Source organism: Parasteatoda tepidariorum, chromosome 4, assembly GCF_982258835.1.
Source record: "Parasteatoda tepidariorum strain Cologne lab strain chromosome 4, Ptep-v5.0, whole genome shotgun sequence".
Classification (NCBI taxonomy): domain Eukaryota; kingdom Metazoa; phylum Arthropoda; class Arachnida; order Araneae; family Theridiidae; genus Parasteatoda; species Parasteatoda tepidariorum.
Genome location: NC_141758.1, coordinates 38,326,935 through 38,334,072, shown reverse-complemented (window position 1 = coordinate 38,334,072; position 7,138 = coordinate 38,326,935). Strand labels below are relative to the sequence as shown.

The following is a 7,138-nucleotide window of genomic DNA, read 5'->3' as shown; positions in this document are numbered from 1 at the left end:
TCACCTCGTTTCGTCTCTAAAATATGCTTCTCAAGATCAATTTTCCTATTAGAGATGATCAGGCTGTCTTAGGACCATTCCTACAGCTGGCTCAAGAGCTCACTTTGGCTTCTCCCGTTAAATCACAGGGATGAGAGTAGTCAGATAGCAAAAAAGTGGAAATCCTATATATATCCAAAAATTTGACAAAAAGTGCGATTTTTAAATTTGTAAACCACGTGATTATAAATCCCGATGATTAATTTTAAGATTGTATGAATATATGAATCACATCACATGCATGATTTTAAATTGAGAGAATATGAATCCCGATGAGGCTTTTAAATCACGTGAATATAAAACTCTATATCGAATTTAAAAAATGTGAAAATACAAATCATGATGCGCAATTTTTTGATCTTTCGCTCCTCGGAAAATTAAATTCCTCAAATAATTTTTAAACTTGTGTAAAAAAAAATTCCGCGGGAAAAATCTGAAAGAAAAGCGGAAGAATCACATCCCTGAAATCAGTGCATTGAAGCAAATCAGAGCAAAGCTCAGACAATCAGGGGTGTTTGTGGGACCCCAAAAAATCCCCTGAAACTTTTACGGACTTACTACCAACATTTTGGAGTTTCGAGAAGGGGGGGGGGAGAAATGAAAAATTACAATTATGAAGTATTGAATGACCTAATTATAAAAGTTCAATGAATTACTTTTTTTGCAAAATTAATAACCATAAATTTTCAAACATATAAACTACTACATTTTATGTAAATATTTTAAATTACCTGAATTAACTCTTAAAAAAAAATTATCTAATTTCTGCTGCTTTTTTTTATTTTCTGATGTTTGTGGGCTTGTCTTTCTTTTGTGGTGAACTTCATAATTGCAGGAAGGTTGACTTTTATTTCCTCATTTACAGTTGAAGAAATTTCCTCGAGAACTGCACATGCAGAGGTAGAAGCAGTTTGCTTTTCTGCTAATGTAGAAGGTTTTTCAGAGACTTTCATAGGTGACTCATCTGAAATACATGTTTTTAAGTCCTCTTGATATGTTTTCCAACTTCTGTTCATATTCAGTAAGAGATCTTTGTGAATTGGATCAGTCATTGGATTTTTTGAGCCATATTTTTCACATGAGGTTTCTTTAGAAGCCATTAAATCATATTTAATAGTCTGCACTGCATCTAGGGAATCAATCTTAAGAGAGGTTCTATAGTCAGTGACAAGTGTATCCATTAAGTTGAATACACTTTCCAGTAATGGGCCATGGAAGCAGCTAAGGCAGGCTTTGACCAATTTAGCCAATGTAGGATACTTATAATCATTTATGAAATCATCTTTTAAATTAAAAACTTTAGACCAATATTTATCAATTGTACACTTGACTTGATTTCCACTTTCATCAGATGTGTAGAGCATTTCTTTGATGATATCAATATCACTCTGGTATAACCTTATTTCAGCTTCTACTTTTGACTTTTCATTATCACTAAAAATTTGGGACATAAAAGATAATTTTTCAAAAGCTAATATTGTACTGGTTTTACCTCTTAGCTCTGGATCTAATGCTGTAAAACTAATTAGATATGAATTTTTAAGGGGTAATTTCTGTTTCATACGCTGTGCTGTATTAGTATAAGCTTTCATCAGAGAAATTTGGAATTCTTTTGCTATTGGATGATTTTTTGATAATTTCTTCAAGAGAGTGGAAGCTTCTGCACCAGTAAATATTACTTTGCTAGGTAGATGGAATTCTGGATTTGTGACATCAACCTTTAATAAATCATTATAAGATGTGCACTCTATATTTTCTGGCTTCATAAAAAAAAAAGAGAAAAATTTTGCCATCAATTTATAAATACTGGAATGTATTACATGAAGCATTGGTTTTTTTTGTTTCAAATAATTTAATATATGTGTTGAACTCTGGGAACTGCTGAATATAATGCCATATGCAATAAAGTTTTGTTTTGCATAACAAATAACCCATTTAGTATTCTTTTTCTCCGAGCGAAAGCATCCTTTGTGAGTTGTTGGGAATGCAAGCAAGAATACATCCCTTCAACAATTTTTTTCTGAGCTGCAGAAATATTTCTTTTATTGTATACAGTTTCAACACAAGAAAAATAATCCCCTTTATCAGTTTTATCAAAGTAGTGAAAATAAAATGCAATATGAGCATCCCACAGATCTTTGATTCTTTCTAAAACACATAAAATGTACACCCACCTATAGTATGGTTTCTTCAAGGGCTTAAGTTTTTTAATGGCAAGGGATTCACAGATTTTGAAAAAATTTTCTCTTTTACTGCAGCTTTTCATATCAAAATAGATGTCATCAAACAAATCTTCTAAGTATCTATCAAAACATGAAGCAAATTTTTTTGCAGTTATTAGCTGTGTGACATGTATCACCATCAATATCTAATAAGTGGGGTGCTTTGTTTGATCGTAGTCTGGTTTCAACACCCTTTTTTATCTCCACGCATGGTGTTACATGAGTCCATTAATACACTAATTAAGTTTGCCCATGGAATATTATTATCTTCAATAGTATTAACAACTGCTTTAAAAACAGCTTCTGAATCTTTAGAGATGCAAAATGATGAACTGCAACTTCATTTTGATTGTTGTCATAAAACTGCACCAATACTGCCAGCATACTTTCTTGAGCATTGCTAGTACTTTCATCCAAATTTATATATAAAGTATTTCATTAATGAAATGATTAAAAAAAATTTAAATAATTTTTATATGCAAATACAATGAGTATTGAAGCTAAAAAATATTTGTCAGAAGTAAATTATTATATTGTCTCTACACTCATAATATTTAACAAATCTGTGACAATTAAATTTTTTTACATCAATTGTTTTAAATCAAATCATTAAAAGATGAATTGAAGTATTTTTGAATGAAAAATCTTAAAAACATAAGATTTTTTGCTGCATTTAAAATATTGAAACCCCCTCTCTTCATACTTATTTAAAATCTTGCCTCTAAATATCATTAAGTTATTTCCTAAAACAAAATAAGAGCACTGAAAATTTTGAAGGTAATAATACAACAATAAAATGCAATAAGTAAAAAAAAAAATATTAGTAAAAAAAAGTAATAAAGTAAAATAATTGTTTAAAAACAATATGCAATTAGTGGATGGTCCCTCAGATAAAAAAATTTACGTTATGAAACTCAATTAATTCTTATCTTTATTAAATGAAATGAATAAAAGGGAGATGGAAAGTTTGAAGCTTTGTGATTCTTGGCTGTTCTGAGGATCAACATGAAAATATGTACTTAGTGGATGGTCCCCTAGTTAATTTAAAGATCATGGTACTAATCTATAAATAGAATAGCGCAAGAAGGCCATTAGCTTGCCATTGACAAAGACGAAGCACAGGATATGCTTAGACATGCTTCAATAACGATGAAATCAACAAGAAAAAAAAATTTCTTATGCTATTGAAATTTGGCAATGTTTAGTTGGTCCCCGAAAATTTTTTGGCGCAGATTTAACATAAAATGCCGTTTCTGCGCAGTAATGCGCAAATATACCGGTTTGGCGCAAAATGCGCAGCACTTGAAGCCCTGTAGCTTTCAAAGCAAGCAAAATTACACAGATCAAAATAAATAATTCATTATTATTCCTACTTCCTTTTGAATGACGATCCCAGGAGCACAAACACCCCTGGACAATTATACGTCTTACGCACCTTGGTTAATGGAAGTAATTTTCAAAGCACTTGTCATGGGGTCACCTCGTTTCGTCGTCTCCAAGATCAATTTTCCTACTAGAGATGAGCGGCCTCGGTGGCTTAAGGGCAATTGTCTTGTTTGTTACACAGATGGATCAAGGTCTGGTCTTAAATCAGGGGCTGGAATCTACTGCTCAATGATGATACCAAACTCCACTGTTTTTCAGGCTGAGGTCTATGCTATAATCTTTTGCTGCAGGATATGCTTAGACATAGGTTATCTGAATATATACCTATCCACATCTGCTCTGACAGTTAGGCTGCTCCTCTATCACCATCAAGGTGTAAATTCACCTTTTCATTTGTACCTTCATTTTAGTAAGACTTTATTTTATGATGTCTTGCTATATAGTTAAAATCCACACGATATTTGGCACCAGACAGAGATAGTCACATAAAATTTTATTTTAAGAATTCGGAATAAATTTTTTAAATGGCATAACTATTAGATCAGATTAACACGAGTTGTGATTTTTTTTAGAAGTATTTTTTTCAAGAAACTGAAAAAAATTTAAAATCTAAAAATGATCAGTACAATTGTTTAGCAATAAATATTAGCTTAAATTTAAACATATAAACTTAAGATAGTTAAAAAAGTTAGTTTCACCTTTATATTAACTTAATTCTGATTACTATTACAAATATTTACTTTGATAGGATTATTCTAAACTCAGGGATGAGATTAGCTAAAACGCAAAAAAGCTGAATTTCCACGATAGTAAATTTTACGCAAGCGCAACTCTTTAATAATAAATTCCAGACAGTTTAAGGTAATAAATAATGTGTTGACATACAATTGTGTACTAATCTATTATTATAAAAACGATTACATTGATACTTAACATTTAGTGAAAAAAAAATTACCAATTGAAAAAATAAAGCTGGAAATTATATTTTTCCTCAGTTCTCATAAGAGACAATTACTACTTGAAAAACTACCTGGTTTAGCAAATTAAAACTACTGAGAATATATATTAATATTTCATTTCTTTTAATAAATACTGTTATGTGATTTATAGCAAATATATCAGTAATATTACTTTTTAAATTATATTGGGAAAAAAAACTTTAACAATGGACCGAATCATTATGTTCATATTATAGTCTAATCTAACTACAGCCCTCTGAAACATATCAATAACAGTGAAGTAGAAATATATAGTAACTCCTTAACATACAAAAATTGCTATTTTAGTTTGAAAAATTACTTGACAATCAGCAACTGTTTAGATAATTGTTTTTTATTTGATAAGAATTTTGCATTTTATAGCATAAGTAACAGCAATTATAAATAAAAATTTTATGATGAGTTAATTAACTCTTTTTCCCCAAAAAGAATTTTTTAATTAAATCCCTTTTTAAGTGATTGCTTTTGTTTGCTATATATTTTATGTTTGCTATATTTAGTCGTTAGTCCATCTTCAAACATCTTGTGACAAATCCTATTTTTTCTTCTTTGCAAGCACAGAATGTAAGTTTTGAATATATTCCCTTCCAGTTTCTCTGATGTTGTAACACTTACATATACTAATAATCGTCGTTAGAAAAACAGTCACCTTTGTAGTAACTAATTTTTAAAAAAATTTACCTCTTACAAGAATCGCGATAGTTGATCTTAAAATTGCGTGAATATGAATAACAAATATGGATTTTGAAATCACATGAATATGAAACTAGATATACGATTTTGAAAATGAGAAAATACAAACTGGGATATAGAATTTTTAAAACGCGTAAATACAAATCACGATTCATAATTTTTAGATCGCGTAAATACGAGATTTACGCGATCTAGATTGCATAAATAATTATGACGCATAACTTTTGGAAGGCGTGAATGCGAATCCCAATGCCTTATTTTAAAATCACGTATAAATACGAAAATCAATGTTTGATATTATAAACTGCATGAGCAAATCAACACATTGAATTTTAAACTTTCGTGAATACGAATCACTACATAGGTTTTTAAAAAGACGTAAATACGAATCACAATATCGGATTTTTAAATCTCGTAAATAAGAATCGCAACGTACAATATTCAAATCGAGTGAATAAGAATCGCAGCACGCAAATATGAAAAGCTATGTTTGATATTAAAATCGTGTGAATAAGAATCGAGATATTAGCAGATTCCAGGCTTGGGACCTCTAAAAGGCTTGTCAGAAGCAGCGTCGTTTGAACCAGTGGCGTACGCAAGGGAGGGGTTTAGGGGTTTGAACACCCCCCTTGAGCTCAGACAAAATGGCAGAAATAAAAATTTTAGTAGAAATTATGCGGGTATTATTTTTTAAGACTATATATTTTTATTTGCCTTATGCCTACCTTTTTCTCTCACGGTATTTCTCAGAATACTGAAAAAAACATTTACTATAATAGGGTTGTACTTTTGAAACCAAATTCACATGATACTGCTTTGGACTGGTTCCTTTCTGTTCTGCCAGTCGCGATAGTTTTCGAGACTGGCTGTCATTCGCCAGGTTTTTACGCGATGATTCTGGAATCTTAGACGTTCTGTCGTCTTTGAGACAATTCGTGAATTTTGGAGATGAGGTGAAAAATTATATAAAAGGGGGAACGGAGTACAATGTAAGTTTTTCTTTTGTACTGAAATGTGATACTTCCGTTGAAGAAAACGTTTCTAGCATAACAAAATCTGATGAATGTGAAAGTGGCCCTCAAAGTGTTACTTCCCGCCCATATGACATTGGACTTTTTTCAGAAGATATTACATGCGAGAAGATATTACATTATGTTCTTAAACTTAAAAAATCAAATCAAAATTTAACTAAGCAATGTTGTCTAAATAAAAAGTCAAAACTGTCTAGCTGTCTAAATTGGGGAAATAATAGTGCTTTACTACATACTGGATTTTTTTTTAGTAGCTTCAGAAAATTATGAACACCCCCCTTGAAAAAATTCTGCGTACGCCACTGGTTTGAACTACGAAAATCGGATCTATCTGGAGGGCGGGTAAAAAATTCGGAAAATCTTATCTGCTGCGTGTAAAAGGGGAGAAAATAGGTAAAATAAGTAAAATTGAGAAAGGATTGGTAGCTATGTAGTTTGAATTTTCTGTTTCTCTTTGAAAATCGGTAAATTTTCCGAAAAAGCAGAAAATCTGAATTTATGATAAATAAAAAAAAAAAAGCTGAAATTTAAGAGATAAAGTGAAAAAAGCGGAAATCCGCTAAAAAGCGGAAAAATCTCATCCCTCTAAACTGGTAAAAATTTCATTAGTGATATTAAATTTTACCATTTTTACATAAATACCTTTTTACTTAAAAATGCACCTTTAAATGTTTATTTCTAAAAATTTAAAGTATGAAAACTTAAACAAAAAGATCTATTACGTTGTTTATTACTTATATATTTTTTAATTTACCTTTTTTTGAAGAAA

The 7,138-nt window shown here is 30.6% G+C and overlaps 1 pseudogene; it reads right to left on the bottom strand.

Moving 5' to 3' along the window:
• Positions 1–537: 537 nt before the first annotated feature.
• On the bottom strand, positions 538–2,366 carry LOC139426122 (uncharacterized; annotated as a pseudogene).
• Positions 2,367–7,138: the final 4,772 nt, after the last annotated feature.